We start from the raw sequence: 24,619 nt of genomic DNA, 5'->3' as shown, positions 1-24,619 counted from the left end.
AGGGTAAAACAGTGCATACTGTCTACCTAGTTCTGGCTAAAGCATTTGATATACTACCCTACTCTGGCATTATACAAACAAACAAAACCAGAAGTAGCAGAACTGAAGGACCAAATTTGTAAAAACAAATACAGCAGCAACAGAACCCAAAGAATCCCTCACGGCAGAGTATAGGTAAAATCTTTAATAAGGTTAGAACTGGTGAGATTCACCTCCACAGAGAGGCAGGGCACCAGTGGGGTAACCCAGGACTTTGTGCTATGCCCACTCTCTTCATCATTTATTTCTCAGATATCAAACCATTGTCAAATACGTCTGACTAACCAAGTTCGAAGGGGATTGCAAACTGGGAACAGCCACTAAATTCTCTCCAAGGTTAGAATACTCTTCAAGAAGGTCTAATACAGACAAAAGCTTGATGCCAAAGCCTTGGCTTAAAACTCAATACTAAGAAGTGCATCAAAGTACATTTTGGAAAGTCTGCTTTCCCCAGGTAACTACACCATCAATAAAAAACACCACTAAAAGTGATTAACTTAGACAGGCATCTAGGGACACATGTAAATAGTAACCCAGCTTTAGACCAACATGTGTCCATGGTAGTACTTTCTATGTTGCTCAACTTATGAGCAAAGGCAAGGCATTTAGGTCTAGAGAGGTCATCATATCACTGTACTTGGCCCTCATCACACCCATAACAGAATATAATGTCCCCTTTGGTATGTACCTGACCAGACACATTTAGCAACTGGAATGTCCACAAAGGTTCCTTACAGAAAGAATACAGGGAGTAAACAGAATCTCCTATGCTGATCACCTCAAAGCCATGCCTCTATTCGATATAATGACAATAATTAGAGTGACATAGTCATTTTACTTTAAATTGTACATTAATTCACATTTCCTTATAAGCAATATATGTGAAGTATAATGTTTGTAAATGTGAACTTGTTAATACAGTTTGATTGCTTTTATATGAATGTAAATTTGCCTGCACAGGTATTAATTCAATAAAAGTATTAAAAAACGTTTCCCTGATTATCTCTGTAGTTGTTGCCAAATCATTGATTCTTATTATTTACACAGTACTGTGAATTCCTGTATGAATACATTCGTATTTACATTATCATGATCCTTCATAAATGTTTGCAAACTGTAGTTGTTATTCACATTTGTTCAGCTAAATGCCTAACAAAACCTTAGAAGTTGTAGCTTCGTGCTTTAGCATAGCTCACTGCTGAAAATAATTTGGGACCATTCAGGTCAGCCATCTAAGACATGACTATATTACATCTGTTATGAGGAAATATATCACCCTGATTAAAACAATGGCCTCAGTTTATACATACATATAGATACATATGCACACACACACACACACACACACACACACACACACACACACACACACACACACACACACACACACACACACACACACACACACACACGTCATTCATGGAACAGAGATATATATATATATATCAAATTTTGCCATGGAGACCACATCTGCATGAAGCACATATTAGTTTAAAGGCCAATATTATATGGAGAAGAGTAAGGCAATCTCTAATGATACTGTAAAGGGGCATGTATGATGCAAGTATAAAATAATTGCAGTTGCAATCCCAGCATAGGCTGCTGTTACTCATTAGATACCACACAATCTAACAGAAGTGATCTATACAAAATGTACAACATTAGTTTTATTAATCCTCCTGTTCAGCAGATATTTCTGACCACACATCAACATCCATCGCCATTTCTTTCAACTCACTTCCTCTAATACAAGACACTCAAAGACAGCAGTGCTAGGAAAGTACAAATCTGTCAGTAAAATAAACCACCCCCACAGCTGACACACAAAGAGAGCCCTGTAATAACCTACTATGACTCAATAATGAAGCTTCACATTCACACGGAATTGCCTGATGAGACAAATGGGCAGCAGATGTTCTGAATGTCGGGCCTGAATGCAATCAATAGATGTACTTCTTAAGAAAGATTATTTCAATGTAGAAGCTGACAAAATAAACCAGATTGTGTAGCTTTCTGTGCCCCACTTCCCATACAGAAAAGATTTTATGTTGTACCTAAGGCAAGAAATAAAGTAGAGGATGTGTTAAGCAAGTGGCGACTTGGACTGTAAGACTGCAAGAATCTGATTGGCTGCCACTACTTGGTTCATGCAATGCATACAGAATCAACTTGCTGTGATCACAAGAAGATACACAGTGCATGGCAAGCTGATTTTCTTTTAAAACTCAAATATGAACTTCATGTTACTCCACAATGAAAACTAAGTTGAGAAGGTAACTGACAAAGTTCAGGTACGTTTTCAACATACTTTTTAACAGTGGAGCTAAGATTTGACTGTAAAGTTACTCGCTCTTGCGGAAGGCACTTGGCTGTAAAAGCATACAATTCCTAGCACCTCAGAGAGTGCTCAAATTTAAGTACTAAGGCACTCCATGCAGTACTCTGAGTTAATGAGTTAACAACTTCAACTGATCTGCCTTCTCTTGCTAAATCTAAGTCTCTTCCCATGCAAAAGGAATAAGTGGAAAACCTCCCTCCCAGAAAACCAGTACACCAGAAGGCTCTCCTTGTCACACATACAAACTGATTACCTGTTATTATCTTACCAACACTGAATGAAAAACCAAGTTCTAAGGACTCCCCACATGAGACCGCCGTAATCTCCAAGCCCAATCCACCATGCACAATAAGTTATTCCTGTCCTTTTCAATACTATCTGCATGCTCTTCTCCAAATGATCCATTTTTAGATCTAAGCAACCAAATGTATACTGACCCAGAAAATACTGTCACATCCCTCCAAACTAGAGGCCCTAACAACTCTGATACCCTAAATGCTCCATGATGCACCATAAAGCCAGTGTCACCTACAAGGTATAATCCCTTGATTCACCAATCACCAAAGCTAAATCCCATAAGAAAATCTTCAGAACCTGTCTTGTCAATGGCCATCATGTCTACCTTCACACCATCAACTCTTCCCCCAACCCCTCAATAAACAAACCACATTCAATTATTTAGTAAAATCATGCAACCCAACCACCTGCACAAATATACTGATTGCTGCCAGGTCCACCTTGATAGAGTGAACTGCCTAACTTTGCACACAAGCCTAAGCTAAGTATGACAAGAATTTATTTTTTTTTTTTTATTTTACATTTGTTAACCGGGCTAGTCTGGCTGGATACATGTCCATTTTCAGCAGAGGCCCGAGGAGAAAAGCTCCACTATTAGACTAAGACAATACATGAGGAATACTTTACTAAATAGATCAGTCTTTTTTAACAAAAGAACAAAAACAAAACAAAACAAAAATGTACAAGGACAAAATACAGTTTGTCTTGACTAACTTAACTAGGTTACAGTAAGATTATAATCAAAGTTCACATCATGTGGCTGAGGAGATAAGCTCAGGCACCAAAATATACAGTTGAGTTAAGGATATCTGAAGTGTAGGTACATAAAATTAATCATTGGTCAGAAGGTAGAGGACAGAATTGGTAATTAACAGAGTGAAAGAAAGCTAGTAGTTAGAAGTGTTAAAAAAAGCAAGTTAGAAGGTAAGGAGGTATATTGGTAGTAAAGTTAAGGGAAAAAAGGGATAGGAGGAAAAAGAAAAGTGTGGGTAGAGTATGTTTAGATAGGGTAATGGTATTTTATCAAGTTAAATGTTAAGAAAGTAAAGTTAAAAGGAGGTGAGGTATATAGGCAATGAGATAAGGGAAAAGGGTGAAGGACCAGAGAAGGGGCTAAAATGTTAGTCTAGGTAAGAATGGGAGAGTAAAGAATGAAAGTAGCAGACTGTTCAGAGTAATGACCAGTAGTATGCTCAGTCAGGATTAGAGCAGGGCAAAGCCAGTGGATTAGTAGGTGGTTTTTATCTGTTTTTTTGAAAAGGTGACATGATGTTAGGGAGGTCAGTTCAGTGGGAAGTTTATTCCAGTATGAACCGATAGTGTTTGCAAATAGGGAATCACCTGATTTATTATGAGATTTCAAGGTAGTAACTAATAGCTTGTTGGCTGATCTGAGTGTCTTGAGATTCTTATAAGGTGTGATGACATTATTTAGTATTGGAATGTTGGAAGGGTAATGAAGAATTTTGAAGGTGATGATTAGTTGTTGTAGGAGTATAAGGTTTGGGAGTTCAAGCCAGTTGAGTTTCTTTAAGTTAAGACAGTGGTGAGTTTGGAAAGGTGAGCCAGTGGCAAATCTGGCTATACTGTGGTAGGCAGTATTCAGTTTCTGAAGATTACCCTTAGATAAGTTGACAAAGGAGGTCGAGGCGTAGGTTAGTGTAGAGATAAGGTGAGTTTGGGCTAGGGCTACTCGGGAAGAAGCAGTGAGATAGGGCTTTAGTCTGTATAGGGCACCAATCTTTTTATTAACAGTTTTGATAGTTAAATCAATATGACAGTCGAAGTTAAGCTGGTTATCTATGGTGGCCTAGGAGTTTAGTGCAGATGTCAGGTTTGATGATAGTGCCATTACAGGATGTTATAGATAAAGAGATAGGGGTGGATTTAGAGGTAGGGTAAATAGTAATAGTTTGGTTTTTTTGGGATTCAGGAGGAGACAGATATGTTGAAACCAATTTTCTGCTGCAGTAAAGACTGCTTGGGTAGTGGAGTGGAGTTCTGCTGGGGTAGGGGCGGAGCAGATGAGAGTGGAATCATCTGCATATTGTATGCATGTGGATGTTGGTAGGAATTGGGCAGATTGTTGATGAAGATGGAGAAAGGTAGGGGCCTAGGATAGATCCTTGTGGGACACCAATAGTGACAGGGAGTAGAGTGGATAGATGGCTGTCCCACAGTACAGCTTGTTTCCTATTAGTTAAATAGGAATTGAACCACTGTAAGGCTAGAGAGTCCAGTGATAGAGATTTTAAGGTATCAAGGAGAAGTTGATGGTTGACCATATCAAATGCTTTTGAGAGGTCTAGAAACAGTGCGGAAGAGAATAGGTTGTTATTTCGATTTTTATTTATGGTATCAGAGAAGGAAAGAAGGGCAGTAGTAGTGCTGTGGTAGGGTCTGAAGCCATGTTGAGAGTCTACAAGCAGGTTGTTATTTAAGAGATAGTTTAGGAGTTGATGGTGAATACAGCGTTCCATTATTTTTGATAGAGGCGATAGAAGGGCAATAGGTCTAAAATTGGATAGTTCATTAGAGTTTCCACCTTTGTGGAGTGGAATAATGTGGGAGATTTTCCAGCAGGATGGAATTTTGGATTCTGTTATGGTTCTGTTTATTAAGATGGATACTGGGTATGCTATTTCTTTGCAGCTAATTGAAGGTATTCAGCTGGAAGTTTGTCAGCCGAGGTGTACAGGGTTTTAGTTTAGACAGTAGTTTCTGTATATAGGTAGTTGAGACGGTTTCAAGTTTTAGTGTATAGGTATTGCTGGGGATGGGGGTAGTTTGGAGGGAGGGGCTTGGAGTCATAGTGCTTGCAAGTGAGTTAACAGTTTGAGAGAAGAAATTGTTAGAGGTGTTGGCTATGATGCTAGGTTGTTTTGTGCTAAGCTAGCTGGGGTAGGTGTTTTGGTATTGCCTGGGTGGAGAAGTTTATTAATTCTGACCAGAATTTTTGGGTTTTGGTTATGGTTTTGTTGGTGTTGAAAGTTATAGTTTTTATCTAGGATGACAAGTTTCTTTGTTTTGTTTCTTAGATGTTTGAAGGTTTGATGGTCAGTGGGGTTTTAGTGGATTTCCATTTTGACCATGATTTATTTCTCGCTCTCATAGTTTGTTTAGTAATAGCAGAGAGCCAAGGAGCTGCTTTGGATCTGATTTTAACTAATCGGGATGGTGCATGTTGGTTTAGAATTTGTAAGAAGGTATTGTTGAAATGCGTTACTGCTTCATCTATTGGGAGGTATTTTAGGGTAGACCAGTTATATTCTTTGAGTTCAGTTTGAAAGGATGTGAGATTAAATGCTGTTTTATTATATTTAGTTCGATAAGTAGGTTGTTTAGGGATGTTGCATTTTTGTTTAGCGATAAAGGTAAGGAGGCAAGAAGAATTCTTCCGACCAAATTCTCTCTTCCTCACGCAGCTTCAAAACAAATGCATCAAAATATTGTAATGCTCTACCATTATCCTTCCTTGTAGAAGTTCCCAAGACTCCTATACCAACCATCTAGTTACTTCAGCCTAATCTGCCATACCTCTTCTGGCAACACCATCGGCTTGCTGTCTGCCTCTAGAACTAACTGCTGCAGCCAGGAAAACTGAAAGTGAGACAAACTGTCAACAATCCCATTCCTAGCACCTGCCAAATGCACACCTGTATAAGAAAAATTAATCACCAAACTCTCTAAAACCAACTTACATAATACTAACAAAAGCAATTCAGACCTTGCTGTCTAAGTCGGTAAAACTCACTCCACTGCAATATTGCCTAAATGAAAAATAAACCTCTTTCTCTGCAACTGCAGTACGATTTGATAATACTGTACTGTACCATAGATAGGTGGAAACACTGTATGCAATGAGACTGAGAAACAAAAGTCTTAATTACCCAAGCTCGTGCTGAATAGGTATCAGTATCTGCCTTATGGACCAAGTCTTCTGCACATTTAAGAATTAATTCTCCAAACACTGTAGTTCATTTAATGTTTTATTAGATGTTCACAATATCCGAATACTGTCTTCATTAACAGTACTGATAAACAATTCATGTTGCTGCATGTCATATTCTGATTCTCCTGAACAATGTAAACTGACATGGTCTCTAGATGACATGTTTTTTGTACTCAAGTTCAAGTGTTTGACATCTTCTCTGAAGTGACAGGTCAAATTAACTTATTAACTTTTAATGCCCTGCTATCCTAAACACAGCATATTACATTGCTTTAGTCTAGTAAATTTCCTTATTTACTTTTTTTAACCTTGGTCTCAGGCTTTGTATGTGCTTCATTAAGGAACATTTAGTAGCTGATCTTTTCCTTGAGAAAAGAACATTCTGTCTGCACAATTTTTGATTATCTTTTCCTCTTTAATAAATAGTCTTCCATGCTTGGCCAGAAAGGCTATTTTCCTTTCTACTTAACTGTCATTATGCATAAATGAAACACAATTTATTTTACCCTTTAGCCTGTCTAATGTCTAATAACTGGAAATCCCTAATCTAACAGTTGCCCCTGAGGTGCCTGACAAAAGTCTACTGGGACCAACTTCTGTAGTTACTTTACATTTATATTGCTAACTACTGTATTTAGTTTTATGCTTCTTGACTTACAATCTGAAAAATAAAGTGTGGTAAACCTGCAATTTTAATTTTGACCACTAGGGGTCACTTGAGCATTTATGTCCTGTTTGGGTTGAAATATTTTAACTTTTATTACTTGAATTAACTTTATGATATGAATAAACTTGCAATTTTAATTTTGACCACTAGGTGTCACTTGAGCATTTATGGTTAGTTTGGATTGAAGTCTCTTAACTTTTTGATTTTTAACCCCCGTTTTTGGAAGAAGGTGTCTTGCAAAATTTATTTGAATTCTGCACCGTGCTTTTTCTGAAACTGGCACTCTCTGCAACCAATGTTTTTTTAACGTAGGGTTTGTCTGCAGTCATATTATACACTCCTCCTGAATTTCTTTACATAGCTGAGGATTTTAAAACTTATATCTTATGATAGACCAAATTTTCTGAAAACTTACATAACCTAGTAGCTGATGGTTGTACTTTATTAGCTGTTTAGCCAATACATTCAACCTTACTCCAGGGACTGGATTGGCAACTTTGCATTGTGTCCTTTTATTAGCGCATGTATTGGATTTTTTCCAGATTTGCCTTAACCATTGAGCCCACTTGGCTCACCTCTGTTATTCCTTTTACCTTAATTTTCTTTTACTGCATTGGATATAGAGGAAATCCCCTCCTTGGCAGCTTTTTCATATAGCCTATCAAGCATGATGGCTATTTCCTGAAGACCAATTGAATTATGCACTAAAAAGATAACTTTATAAGTGGTCTTGAAGGATAGTTACCATATTTTGTGTCTATACATTTTATTTAAACTTGTTTTATAATGCTGCTTACATTTTTAACTTTTATTAAAATTTATGAGCTATAATAGGTATTAAAAACTTTACATTGTCTGTTAGTGTCCTTAATTCCTGACAAATGCAAAGTGCACTGCAATCTGTAAACATGCACTGTAATCTGTAAACTAATTAACAAATTAAGCATGCCCTCTTATGCCTTGAGTGCATTGAATAACTATTACTACCTATTATTTAAATAATAAGCCTGTAAAAAATAATTCTGTTTCTTTACACTTAACTAATGACTGAATAATTTAATAAGCTTGTTACAAATAAGTCTGTCACTTTACCCTTAACTAAAGACTGAACAATGTGAAGTATTTTGTGATTTGGCTGAAATGTATTATACTGAGCACATAACTGAAGGGTCTATATTAGTTCATCGACAACTTAGGCTGTCGAATCTGTAATGACTGACACCTAAATGTCGAACTTGCAAAATCTTGAACGGTCATTTCAGCTAATTCTTTCCTCGGGAAAGAAGTCTCTTGGCCGTTATCGGGGATTTGCCCTTTTGGCGATGTGGAGCGATCTCAGAGTTGGTATATTTAGTTAGGGGGTGTGGGGGCAAAGCCCCCCACTTTATATAGGTTGAAAAGTTAATTTTGTTCACAGAAGGCCTACTGAATTCTTTCCCGAGGAATGAATTCGCTTAAATTGCCATTTGCGGGTTTGCAAGTTCGACGCTTAGGTGTCGATCATTACAGATTTGACAACCTAAGCTGTCGATGAACTAATATAGACCCTAACTGAATATGAATGTCATATTCTGAAGCTTGACTGATATTTACATTAACATCTACTGAACATTTAAAAATCTGAAAACATGAAAACATCTTAGCAGTATTACCTGAACACAAACTGTAATCCATCTGAACACAGACTGAAAACATACATACTTACTTTAACTTTAAACAAACATTGAAGAAATAACTGAAACACATAAACATTTGTCAAATTTTGCTCTGCATTGTTCCAGTCGCGGATGTAGTAAAAGAAGGCCTGCTTTAATGCTGATGTGTTCTCATTATAGTTAGGCCTTTTAAACCTCTTCTTTTCATTTCTTGTTTGATTGTATTTAGTATCAGGACCTTAAAATAACATTTTCATTTTTACCAATTACAATCTGATAGCATTGCTTATTGCCTAGACTTTATTTGCATTTCCTGCATGAAATGCAGCTTTAACAACTATAAACTGGCAGTATTGCTTGCTGTGCTGACTTTATTTACATTTTTTCTGCATGAAATAAACATTTGCTGCTAACAAACTCTTGCAAGTCTGTATGCAAACTGATTTTTTTACAATATCCTGTTATTAAAATTTAACACATCACTTAATTTTGACATAATGTCATTTCCCAAAATGGTACTGTCACACTGGGGATGTAACAAGGATTTTGCTATTATTCTCTTCCCGGGTTGATTGGCTTAATTTACAAATCCAGTCTCCAAAGGTTTGCTACTGACTGCAATTACCTTTGACATTTTAAACCCTGATGGCGTGAAAACTGTACTCGACTCCTCTGGCAGAAGTCTGTTTGTAACTGAAATTGAGATCCGAGAATCAAGTAACACATTGTGCCACACTTTGTTTTTCATGAGTAATGAAATGTATGGTCTGCCCTCCTTTTCAGCCTGGAATAAAGTCAAATACACCAACTGATTTGATGCTGAATTATCATAACCTTTATATGTATTTGAAAAATCTGGAATGTCACTGGCAACATTAACCTGAGCTACAGCATACCTTTGATTATCCCTTGGGCTCAAACTTTGTACATTACTTTACATCATTTGCCCAGTAATTAACCATAGTGGGCTGCCTTGTATTTGAAAAGCTAACAATATTTAAATCAGTAACCTGGTTAGCTTTATTGGAAACAACTGGAACTAAGTCATTAATGCCAGCCTTTACATGCTTGTGTTTCCATGGCCAGTATTTAGGACACTATTTTTTTACATACAAAAAAAAATAACTGCTGGGACTGATGAAGTCTGTTTTACTGCTGCAATATCAGTATTTACAAGAAAATTTTCATTACTGGCATGCAAAATTTGTTTCTGTCTGATCACTAAATGGACAGCTTTTCCTAAGGTCTTGGCTATAGCAATTGCATTTAAGTTGATAGTTGTATCAAGTTTCTGAACATATTTTAAATGAAAACCAAAGTAATAATGTAACAATGTGCATCTTTACACCTATATACAATCAGTTTTAAATGTTGAACTTTTTACATTTTGACTCATGACCCTTAGATTTTAACATACTGTTCAGTGAGTGAAACCCCACCCACTGTCTCACCATAACCATTTCTTTAGCTGACATCATTTAACTTTCCATTAGTACTGAATGCTGCAAGAATGTGTTATTATGTTTTACATTTTTTTGGGGATAAGTAGTAAAACTGTAATGCATTAAAAGGAACAGTACTGTCTTTAATTCAGCTTGCTTGGCTAGCTGTAATCTGAACTGAAGTACTTGGCAAACTACCATCTCCGTACAAAACATATACAGTCTTAAACTGATTACATGATGTGCTGTTGTATACATAGGATCTGAATTTTTAACAGTATTGCCACTTTTACAATGTAGCATTGACTTTAAATTTGACATTCTGTAAACTAGCAAACATTATTTTGTCTCTGTCTATACTATGATATTGTTTATGCACTTAACTAATGACTGCTAAACAAAACAATAATACAAAAAAATTCTGCCAAACTGTAACTGCAAACCCTTTATTCTGCTAATTAATTTGACTGTTAGTTCTGATATACCTTACAAGACATATAGGCATACGCTTGCCCTTTTTTTCTTAACTGGCCACACCCAATATGTCTTTCTGAGCACTTCAGCTGTTTCAGCTGAACTGGAATTTATTTTATCTTTAACCCATAAATCTGAATGTTTCTGTCATAACCAATTCTTTAAAATCTGTACATTTGCAGATATCTCTTTACTGAAGTCTAAACCGCTATATACAGAGCTGTTACACTTTGAACTGTTAGCTGCAATAATCTTTGACCTTTTAAATTCTGACAAGACCACACTTGTATCTTTACTATGAGCAACTGAAATTGATTTGTCTGTAAACAATGAAATAACCTTAAACAATGATATATTAATGCTCTGATCTTTACAGATAGTTATGGAATTCATTTTTTTACTTAGCACTGAAGTTGGTTCTTCAGTTACAAAATCTGCACTTTGATTCATTTTATCTCTGCCCAGTGCAAACATTGTACTGGATTTTGAAAATAAGAAAATAGATGAAGTAATGTGAACTTGAGATATTGCTTGCATGTTATGTATGTAGACTGTGTTGACATTTGTAATACTGTAACATACTTCTGTATTCTGAATTGTATGTATTATATTCTGATTATCCGTATGTGAAACTATACTACAACTGAAATTATTTTGTTGAATTTCATGTGTTGAAGCATGTACATTTAAACTGGCGAACATACTGACTTTTGAGTCATTAGCCTGCTTCTGTGATTTAAACCTTTTGCGTTTAGACATATTTAACATTTTTGAACTAATAACCTTTAACTTTAAGAAAACATTTTTAAACTTAAACCAAAAAAATTACTGACATTTTAACTTTTTCAGTATTACTTGACATGTTTACATGCAAAAAAAACTTTAATTAAGTAATTTAAACTTTGTTGAACTGTTAACTAAAGGTGCATATAAAGTCTTACATAACTTTAAAGCTTGGAAGAAATCTGAGCTGTCATCTGTAGCTTATTAACCTTTTCCTTGCTTCTTGACTTTATGATGTCACTCTAGAGACATGAAAGTCTGTTGAGATATCTCTTAACTGGATAATCCCCCTGGATTTGCTATTCCTCCATGCAGGACTAGCTTAGTCCTGCACAGAAGCAGACATTTAGGAGCAGGATGGCAGCGCGCAATGCATAGTGAACAGGTGCGCTGCCTGAGCTCCTAATCTTACATGCAATGTATAAGAGTGGAGGGGGCATATCTGAGAGCAGAGCTCTCAGAATATAGATGCCCACACAATGAAGAACAGCAGAAAGGGGTAAGAAATAAGCGATACCATGCATAGGTGTCCGCATATCCAGTTTCCCAATCCAGAACATCTCTTCTTGCTCAAGTTTGTTATTGACATCTCCTCCCCTTTTAGAAGCATACACAATTCTCAAAACTCTGAGCATGAAATGATGCCCTTCATTGTCTCTAATATGCTTAGCTAAAGGGTTCTTATAATGCTTAAGCCTTATGTCACTAATATGTTAGAATAGCCTCTCCTTCATCTGTCTTACTGTTTTTCTGACATAAAGATTGTCACATGATGAACATGTGGCCAGATACACAATGTTCTTCGTTGTACAGTCAGCATAAAAATTACTGACATATTTCCTCTTAGTAACTGGATACTCAAAACAATTGTCTGTGCATATAAATCTACACATAGTGCATCTTCTACATGGAAAGGTTCCTCTCCTTGTTGAGGTGATATGTGGTTCAAGATTGTTCTCCTCGCATAGTATTTTCTTCAAATTCTTTGCATTTCTGAAGCAAAACTTAGGTTCTTCTCCCACTATTCCTTTGCACTCCTCATTGGACATTATCTTCCAATTCTTCCTTACAATGTCACAGACCCCTTCTGTATCTGTTGTATGAGTGAGGACCATTTTCAATTCTCTCTGACAATTTCTACCTCGATCAACACTCTCTTCCTCCCCTCGTAAATATGGTCTGGCTTTCTCATCTCTTTCCATATTTATTTGCTGTCTCATTCTGAGCACTTCTTCTTCTCTATAACCTCTTGCCTTAAGATGTTCAAACATGTCATCCATTGCCAACACAAGTGTTGCAGCATTCAAAAGTATCCTTGACGTTCTTAAAAATTGTCCTCTCATGATATTTTTATAGGTGTACCTCAGGTGCATACTACTCCTTGGTAGAATATTGTTTTTCCAACAGTCCTTTCTGAAGAGGCTAGTCTCTATATTTCCTTCCTCATTTTGTAAGATCCGTACATCCAGAAAATCCATTTGTGTGTCACTGTAGGTCATGGTAAACTTTAGGAAATTTGTGCTATTTTCCAAGTATGTACGGAAGTTGTTAAGTTCCACAACATCACCTTCCCACATAATATGTATGTATATATATATATATATATATATATATATATATATATATATATATATATATATAGGTTTACTATCAAAAATTCAAAAATAAAAAAAAAAGTGTACCTAACTTCGAATTTTAACATTGGAAATGAACATTTCCGTATGCACCTAATGTCAAAAACAGCTGTTAATTGTCGAAAATGTCACAAGCGACATTTTCGACAATTAACAGCACTCCCACCCTTCCCTTAACTCCCTACCTAACTATCCTACACTCACATCTATGCAGGGGGGCAAGTCCCCCTGCATCCCCCTGAGGGGGGCTGCGCCCCCCCCAACTTAATATTCCAACTCTGAGATCGCACTACAGTGAGGAAAGGGATGCATTTCCCTAACCGCACTGTACCGCGATCCCCTTACATGAGCGAACGTTATAATTGTGAATGCACAGTCCATTCGCAATGATAACGTTCGCTCACATCACCTGCTGAATTATGAAGTATTCGAACATATGTTATTCGAATACTTCATAGCCATGCAATTGCACGTCGGCGTTGTGATAGTAAACTAGTAAACCATATATATATATATATATATATATATATATATATATATATATATATATCATCCACAAACCTTTGGTATACCTTTAAACAATTCTTCCAGGGGTTGTCCTGATACACCACTTTATCTTCCCAATGCGCCAGTACTATATTCGCATAGCTATTGGTGCATGGTGTACCCATAGCTACACCACATAGCTGTACATAAAACTTTCCATCAAACAAGAAGACATTATTATTCAAAATTATTTCCATCAAGTTGCATAAAACTGCAACTTGCCTTTCCTCATATTTGCCTTCATTCAGCAGGAAGCTTCTTAGTGCTGCTATACCATATCCATTTGGAATACTAGTGAACAAATGCTTTATGTCCATGCTAATCATTAGATATTTCTTCCTATCTCTTTTCATGCTGATGTACTGGCTCAGCTTCCAAAGAAACATCTTGGTGTCCTTTAGGACTTGCCTTCTCCAAGACCTTTTTAATATGATGTTCTACATAAATTGATGCAGGCTCTGTGATCCATCCTGCTCCTGCCACAATAGGCCTCAGTGATGGTTTTTGTGGATCCTTATGAATCTTAGGAAGGCATTTAAAGGCCTGAATCAAAGGATGTTCCACCCGTAAATAGTTGCAGAGTTCAACTGTAATCAGGTTTTGTTCTTTAAGTTCTTCCAAATACAGCCTCACTTTCATTCAAATTTTCTCTAATTCATTTTTATTAATCTCCTTATATGATGTGTCATCCTGCAAAAGGATCAATACCTCCTCATTGTATCTAGCCTTGTCCATCAGGACAACCCCCACCTCCTTTATCTGTGGGTCTAATAATCAGTTCTGTATTCTCTTCTAGCTCTCTCAAAGCCAGTTTTTCTTATTTTGTGATGTTATAGCTTCTCCTTTTGTTGTTCCACAGATAGTCAGTTATTTTTTGTTCACAGACATTAATGAAGGTATCCATCACTGCAATATTCTGTGGCACAAAGCTGCTAGGTTTTTTAAACAAATCTAATTCAATTTCTTTACTGTCCTTGTACATGCTTCTCAACATCACATCACGTCCAAAGGACCTCAGACTCAGTATAGCCTCATTATCTTCCATACCTCTAGTGGGTATGAATTTCAGCCCCTTATCAAGAATATTTATGTGCTTTTCAGTCAACACGAAAGATGAATGATTAAAAACCAAAGATTCATTGCTTCTTTCATTTATTGTTCCTCTGTGTACGACCTTCTTCTTTTCCTTCCTCTGCTCAAAGATCTCATTTCCTTCCTGTTTCTCACTTCCCTTATCCGAAATGGAAGTACTGGAAAAACCACATCCTTCATACCATTTTTTGATATAGCACCCGATTCACTACTCATCACTTCCTTCTGGTTGTTCTCATTCGATACCAGATTAGACATACCCAGCATTTGATTGGTCATCTGTATTTTTCCCCTCTGGCGGTGGATTGTTCATGTCTATAATATCATTTACATTTTTATTTTCATAATTCTCATTCACTTTATCTCTACTCCCATCAACTACACTCAGTGAGGCCTATCGCAGAACTCTTTGAGGGTATCTATCATTCAGTCCATTCTTTTTAGGCACTTGCTGCCCTTTATTAAAATCCCTTGACCAAGTGAACACATCACCCCTTTTAAAATCGCCATAGTCCTTCCTAATTTTCTTAATCTTTATTTGTTCCAATTTATTATTATATAACGAAATTTTGTAGTATATTTCTTCTAATTTCAGTGTACATATTTCATTATCAAACTATTGCTCCAAGTACATTTGTAAACTTTCTATTTTCTTAACTATTCATTCTCTCTGGGTAGAAAGTGTTCTATAAGTAGCTTCATATAGCTCCAACTATGTTCTAAATTGAGGCGCTGCCATTTCTTCAGCAATTCTGGTTGCGAACTCTCCTGCGTAGGAATTAACAGAACCCTTAGGCCTCTTGGCACTATATTATAGTGTAAACATGCCTCTAGATATTGTCGTTGCCATTGCAACCTTTTCAGTTCATAAAGACCATCCTCCATCTCCCTTACATCATTATAAAACCTTCGCATGTCCACAGCATTCTGTCTTTCACTTTCAACCACTTCATTTCGTACTGCTTCATCTAAATAGTCCAATTTCAACAGTGGATTGTCATTTTTATTAAACAGTAGTCTGTTAGACTTACTTTGTGCCAATGCATGCCTTCCTTCTGTTTGTGTGGTTGATACACGATTCGTATAAGCATTACCAGTATAGTCCTCAATTACCCTCTCAGCTCGTCCTTCTGCCAGAACCATTTAGCTAGGCATATTAGAGACAATGAATGGCATGGTTTCATGTTCAGAGTTTTGAGAATTGTGTATGCTTCAAAAAGGAGAGGAGATGTCAATAACAAACTTGAGCAAGAAGAGATGTTCTGGATTGGGAAACTGCGAGCACATCAAAAACCAGGGCTCAATACAGCCTTCCCTATGAAACCCGCCTTGAAAAGGCATAGACTGAGGAGACACTTATGACATGCCCATTTTAGGATGGGTGTGTCTGCTTATTGTAACGCTTCATTGGTGGAAAGGGTTTTTAAAAACAAAAGGATGTAGTACAAGTCATATGGATCTGAAGAAGGGTTGTTGAAATGACCCAAAAGTGCTTATCCCTTGACATTTTACTAGTTTTACTAGTTTTTATTTTTTTGTATCCTGAATAAATGTGTGGTCTGTTTTAAACAGTTTGTCTTGGAGCATGTTTTGGAGGATTACAAGCTATTTGGTGATGTTCTGCAACTGAAACGCTGAGACGCTATTAGGCTGTGTTCCATGTGTTGCCTTTTGAGCATTTAATACTTACGCTGAAAACATCTGGTTGTATTTCATTTGCTGTTTTGTTTGGCATTTGACTCATATGCTGAAAATATGTTGAAATTACCAGCTGGCCCTGGTCGTGTTCTATGTGCTGTTTGTTGGATTTTTGGCACTATATCTATCTATCTATATATATATATAGATATATATATATATATATATATATATATATATATATATATATATATATATATATATATATATGTAGATATATACGGACATAGTTATATTTATGTAAGCAGATATATATATATATATATATATATATATATATATATATATATATATATACAGACATACATCTGTAGATAACAATGGGTAAATAACAACATATATGTCCACATGCACCGTTAATGGGGTTGAGAGGCCCCAAACAATATACATCTTGTACAAATAGGTGTACCCCCCAGCCAAACATGTCCGCCCTGCAATTCACTACCAAGTGTTGCAGATCCATAACCAGGACCTGACACGCCATGGGCATCTCTAGGATACATATACAGACACATATATGCATATACAGATATAAATGTAGCTATATGTATCTATATATATATAAACTACACATACACATGCAGAGATATGTATAGTAAGATACATATGTAGTAGGTGCACACAGTATGGAACAGCAACTATTCCTACAGATTTAATCTTACCAACTGGAGACTGTATGAACCACCCATACAAATGACAATCATTGCCTGCAACATATACCCACAGAGAAATCAAAGGATATAACACCACACACAGGTTTGCATTAATGGGAAAGCTTTATTTGTGTACTATTACAGTTGTATATGCCATGTGCTATAGTTGTTTAGACAAGAACATCCACATAAACTGAGTAATGCAACTGTGAAACAGTTATACTAATACAGTAGTCTGGAAAAGTTAAATGTTGCTGTCCAGGCCAAGGCCATCAAGTAGTACAATAGTAAAGACAGACTGGGCCACAGGATACCAAACAATCAGCAGTAAGTAATGCAGATGTATAGTTCAGCAGCCTCTATCTACTCCCTGTAGACAACCCCTAGGGGGTAAAGACCTCAGTTGACACAATGGGATGTAAATGTTACATAACAATGCACAACTGACACCATCACAAGCACACTGAGAAACAGAACAGTCTGTATGGCAGGCGGCAGCAGGCCTGCATTTAACCAAGGTGGAATTTATGGTAAAGTACATCCATATACCTTAAGGCAGCTCATCCCTGATAGTCTTCAGGACATTGGGCATTCAGGATTATGTAGCGCTCCCATATACATATATGTATATATAGATATATTATATATAGATATACGTATATATATATATATATATATATATATATATAGAGAGAGAGAGAGAGATATGTATATATAGCTATATATGTATGCACATCATATGTGTACAGATATGCCTAGTTATGTTGGTATATATGTAGATATCCATATGTATATGTGCATATGTATCTCTTTCTGTATATGTGTTGACATATATTGCTCAGTATATGTATATATCTGGGTGTTTATTTGTATAGCTATGTACATACACATATCCATGTATGTCGATATGTATATGTGTATGTCTATATAGACATCTGGATAATCATATGTACATATATCTTCACCATATGTTCTGAACATGGAGTGTAGCCGTACCTCAGACCCTATAGTCCCAACTTTGTAGAGCAAGGCAATGTCAGGTATGTATAGCAGGTATATTTGCAGACTATTGCTTCTGTAATAGGGATTGTCTTCAGAGACATGGTGTGTGTGTGGGAGATCACATCTGCTTTTAACATGTGCACCATTGGCTACTGACAGACATCCAAAGGACATCATAGTACAGTACCACTGTTAGCACATAATGCTCCTGTGGACTACAGCAGGGATAATGGCCAATATATGTGGACAGTCTGACACACTCTGGACAGTCCAGAAGTATACACATAATCCCTTAGTGGAAGGCATGTGGAACAATCCTGACAATGTGGATGTTAACACACATGTAGAAGGGTATAACACGTAACTACTGGTATACATGTGCCCTCATAGCTTATGCATTCACACATTCTTGCCTGTCCTGCCACATACTAACCACTGGTATCGAGGTGCCATGGCCACATACTACCCACTAGATATTGGCATACATCTGTACAGCATCCCACTGCTCTGTCTGAAATACATGACTGTTATGGTGGGCCAGCAGCAGTACATCTGGCAAGTATCTGGACATTAAATCTTACTGGGTAAGTGCACTAAGCTGCTAGGCATGCAACAAAGCACTGTGCAAGCTACAGGCAGACCGGCTCAACACTGGCCTACATTTCCTATGGGAGAATGCATATGTACCTGCATATATAGCAGGCTCTAGGCATGCCACAGCACAGAGTAACATACACCTGTGTGAAAGTGCATAACCACAACCAATGTGAACACAGCCACAACCACATATGGTATGCTAGTGTATTATTACAGTATATGGACTATCTGTTCAACACCAACCTCAAATGTGACACTCACACACTAACCCTACATATACTGGGCCACTACACAGTGTGCTCCAATGCCTGTCTGTGGTATAAGACATGTGCGTGCATGGCCATACAAACATGTCAGCCAATAGGGTAACATACAGTGGAGCAGCATGTAACATCAGATAGAACAGGACCAAGGACAATGACATCTACCATGGTCTGTATACAGGCCAAGGTACATATTAACAATGCACACATTGCCGACAATCACCATAAGTACACAGACCTCAGTACTGTGCACACAACTACAGAGTGTCCAGGTTATGTCATGAAATATAAGCCCTACTATACATAACATGTGTAGCAGTCTGAAATCTCACTGGCTTGTTATCAGATATGATGTCACTAATTATGGTGTACAGCACATATGCACCCATTACTGCATGACATATGTACAAAGGTTGACAGTGTTGTGGCTAGAGGCACATACACAGGGCCATTATTGACATGTTGCTGTGATAACCTCATACATTTACTGTTGTAACTTGGTCTGTTGTAACATATGTCCTTTGAGGGATATGGAGTCAGTAACTCTCATGGCTGTCACCATCTACAGATTGCAATCCTCATGCTACCTTCTGCAGTTCACAGATAGGTGCTCTGTTGGTAACACCTTAAACAAAAGACACCACACACTGTCCAGACTGCAGATGATCCTACAGATGGGTGTTCCCTCATAAACATAACTCTGACATGGCAGGTATGAAAACATGTAGGAGAGCCATATCCACACACACCCTGTTAAACCAACATTACTCCAAATGCAGTATAACAGCACTTACAGTCTGTGGTCAGGTCAGGCACATCCCCCTCCTGCGTGTTGGCCTGTTTCCACAGTGTATGTTGATAGAGGTAAATCCCCAATCCATTAGATATGTTGTTTGCCAAAAAAACAGATTGAGTTCCTGCTCACAGTAGATGAAAGGCCCAATACCAACATGAATTTCCTAGATATTGGTGTGTGTTTCCATGCAATTGGCTATGGGAATGTTACCACAGCTGTTCCACATGCAATCAGCTAGAGGAGGGCTGCAATTTGTGCAGAGTCCATCAGCTGATCCTAAGCATCACTTAAAATACACATGCTGCTGCCTAAGTAATGCAGGTGTAAGTCTCCACATCCAAAAGAGAGGGAGTGAGAGAGGCAGAATTAGGCACAGAAAAGCCAGAGAGGGGTGGGAGAGTAAAACTTCAGCATGTTTGTGTCACACACCTGCCATTACAGGGTATCAAACCCCTGATGACTATGTAGTGCTATGACATGTCCATGCAGTTAGTGGATGTGCCACATAGGCTACATGTTGGGGAGACCTCAGAATGTATATGTGATGGTGCGTGACATCTGCAACAGGGATATGGTAGTTATGTGGTAGGTGTAGTACATGTGCCTGTCTGCATGAACAGGTGTCAGTGTCAACCCAGCCACACTCTCACAGGGACGCACACACAATGACACACTTAGCAGGGCCAGGAATACAATTATTCACTAGTGGGATTGCACAACACAGTACTGTGCAGGTATCACATTCACCACAAGGGTCATAAGGAGGTTATATGTGCAAAGGGTATATGGTGATGTCTGACATCAGACAGGATACTTCAGTATGCCAATGGGGGTTGTAGTGGTTGTAAATGTGGTCATACACATCATACACCACACACACAGACATGGGTGCAAGTATTGACATGCATGGGTGCACTGCTTCATGGGTGTGTTGTGGTCGATGGTGACAGACAGCTATACAAGGCTGGGTGAGGGGTATACCATGGCATCAGGCCACATGACAATGGTCTGCAATGTGGCTCAGGGGTGTTGTGTCTGGAGTTGAACACACAGGTGGGTATTGTATTCAACATCCAGTCACCTGGGTGAATATTGTGTATGGATTGCTTGCCATGTATGTGTTCCTTAGTCCTTGATACGGACAGTATCTGGGATGTGTACACCTCCCACATGCATGCACAGTGACATGTGGAACTGTACCTAGGGTGTCTAGCCCATGTTGTGTACACAGAGTGTTATTATCAGATGTGCCAGTCCTGGCCTCATGTGGCAGGAACTGTTAATGGACAGCAGGTTGACCCTGCACCTACATTGATAGCATGATACCAGTATTCCCTGGTGTCAGTGGCATCTGTTCATACAGGGCTTGTGTTTCAGGCATGGTATGTCCTTTGTGGGTCACATTTGATGGCACCATAGGTGTTGCAGGTGAACAATGGGGAACATGGAGGAGTTGCACTGTCAGCATGTACATGCTTATTGGACTAATGGACAGGGTGCCATGCCTTCTGTTGCCCACTGCAATCACACCATGGTTACTATCAGTGGGCAATATGCAGGGTACTATCAACATAGTGGCTGTTGCCTAGACAAGTGTGTGTGTGTGTGTGTGTGTGTGTGTGTGTGTGTGTGTGTGTGTGTGTGTGTGTGTGTGTGTGTGTGTGTGTGTGTGTGTGTGTGTGTGTGTATGAGACATGGGTTGAGAGTGTTCCCTGTGTAATACAAGGGCTGCTAACATTGTTCAGCTGGCATTGATGTGACATTTAGAGGTATGGATTTGCACCCCAGCCTCTTGGCTATTTCACATCTGTTATCCCTGTACAGTGGACATTGTGATATATACTTGGCCCACCATATAAGAAGTTTGCAAAACACGCTGTACATTGAGTTCAGTTGTTATACACTCACAACCACCTCCACACAGAATATGAATGACAAACACAGACACACACATGCACACATACACACACACACACACACACACACACACACACACACACACACACACACCTGCCTCATGTGGCAGGAACTGTTAATGGACAGCAGGTTGACCCTGCATCTACATTGATAGCATGATACCAGTATTCCCTGGTGTCAGTGGCATCTGTCCATACAGGGCTTGTGTTTCAGGCATGGTATGTCCTTTGTGGGTCACATTTGATGGCACCATAGGTGTTGCAGGTGAACAATGGGGAACATGGGGGAGGTGCACTGTCAGCATGTACATGCTTATTGGACTAATGGACAGGGTGCCATGCCTTCTGTTGCCCACTGCAATCACACCATGGTTACTATCAGTGGGCAATATGCAGGGTACTACCAACACAGTGGCTGTTGCCTAGACAAGTGTGTGTGTGTGTGTGTGTGTGTGTGTGTGTGTGTGTGTGTGTGTGTGTGTGTCTGTGTGTGTGTGTGTGCGTGTGTGTGTGTATGAGACATGGGCTGAGAGTGTTCCCTGTGTAATACAAGGGCTGCTAACATTGTTCAGCTGGCATTGATGTGACATTTAGAGGTATGGATTTGCACCCCAGCCTCTTGGCTATTTCACATCTGTTATCCCTGTACAGTGGACATTGTGATATATACTTGGCCCACCATATAAGAAGTTTGCAAAACATGCTGTACATTGAGTTCAGTTGTTACACACTCACAACCACCTCCACACAGAATATGAATGACAAACACAGACACACACACGCACACATACACACACACACACACACACACACACACACACACACACACACACACACACACACACACACACACACACACACACACACACACCTGTCACGTCTGGGATTAGAACTCCTACTTAACTAGTATATTACACTACAGCACTATGCTGTAATAGGATGTGCCATGGCGATGACTGGAGTACTCCTTCCCCAAAGGTGTATTTACAGGTTCATAGGTAGGTATTAGGCTATCTGCCCGAATGCATTTATAAGCCTAGCTGGAATGTGTTGGTTTTTGCCGCCCCCTTAGATTAGTTTCATGTGCCTCTGCCCAGCAGAGCCATTGAAGTGATCCCTGGGGTAACCTTTCTGTTTCCCATACACTTGTCAAGGTTTCTCTTGAAGAGGGTTAGCGAGGAGCTCTGCCTAATGTAGATTGGAATCTTGTTCCAGAGCATGGGAAGTCTCTAGGACAGGAATCTATCCCTCCAGCACGTCCTACTTATTGTTGTGGTGAGGTTTAGATTCCTGGACCGTGTGGCTCGAGGGGATATGGTTTTCTTTGGGTGGAGCATGTCCATCAATTCTGGGTTGGACATGGCCTTGTATGTCAGGCAGAGATAACCTCTGAGTAGGCGGTATGCAACCGAGTACAGCTGGAGTTTCTTAAGTCAAGCTGCATAGGGCATCTGCTTGAGGCCAGTGATCCTATTGGTGAGGTACTTCTGTGGTCTTTCCAGTTGTTGCAGGTGTATTGTAAGGTACATTCCAAATGAGGCATTGTACTCTATGATGGGTCTGATGAGTGATGCCTAGAGGGGCCCAATGACCTTTTTCGATCTGGATGCAAACCTTTTTCTGATTAGGTGAGCCACATAAAAGGATTTTCGAACCAGTTTGGCAATGTTATTATCAAAGGAGAGGTTACTATCTACTTGGGTCCCCAGATCCCTTTTTACATCTTCCGTATTTAGGGGGCTACCACCTATGTGGTATTTTGTGGGTAATTTGTTTTTCCCAAAGGGGATGACTGTGCATTTTTTGGCATTTAGCTTGAGGCCATGGTTTTGACACCAGGTATCTGTCTCAGTGAGACCCTTTTGGAGGATATCTGTGTCAGCCGGAGAGTCAGTTATAGCCCCTAGTTTGGAGTCATCTGCAAACTTGATCAGCCATAGTCCTCCTGTGCCTTCCTGTACCTCTGAGAAGTATATGCTGAACAGGAGGGGTCCTAGGACTGAGCCCTGGTGAATGCCACTTGTAACCAGTTTAGAGTCAAACCTAGCTCCCACAACTATTACCATGTGGGTTCTGTCCATGAGCCAGTTGGCAACCCATCTCTTGATGTAGGGGTTTATGTTCAGGCTGGTGAGCTTGTCTATAATACCTGAGTGGGGAATGGTGTTGAAGGCCTTTGCAAGGTCAAGGTAGGCTGTGTGGACCACCTTTCCCTCATCTATAGCCTTGGTAACTGTCTCAAAGATGTCCACCAGGTTTAGGAGGCATGATCTTCCCTTAACAAAGCCGAACTGGGTAGGGTCCAGTGTTTGGAGGTTTCCAATATCTCTGTTAATGAGATCCATGATGATGTGCTCCATAGCTTTGCAGACCAAGCTAGTCAGGCTTATAGGGCAATAATTCCTGGGGTTTGTTGTGGCTCCACCTTTGTGGAGTGGAATAACCATTGCTGTGAGCCACTCTGTGGGCACATAGCCTGTGGAAAGGCTGAGTTTAAACAGTGTGTTTAGGTGAGTGGTTAGTTAATCTTTGAGCTCATGTAGGATGCAGTCTGGGACACTGTCCGGTCCCATTGATGCTGTGTTTTTGGCTTTGGAGAGGGCTGTTTTAACCTGAGTGTCTGTGATTTCAGGGGCACTACATTCTTCTGTTATGTTATGAGCCCTTTTGGGGCTGAGAGGGCGATGAAGTTTACACTGAACCTGTCTGCCAGGATGTTGGCTATATTGGTTGGTTCAGTGTATTTTGTGCCATTCTGCACTAATGCTGAGCAGA

This window comes from Protopterus annectens, chromosome 11.part0, assembly GCF_019279795.1.
Source record: "Protopterus annectens isolate FY-2018-M chromosome 11.part0, PAN1.0, whole genome shotgun sequence".
Lineage (NCBI taxonomy): Eukaryota > Metazoa > Chordata > Ceratodontiformes > Protopteridae > Protopterus > Protopterus annectens.
This window is presented reverse-complemented; position numbering follows the sequence as displayed.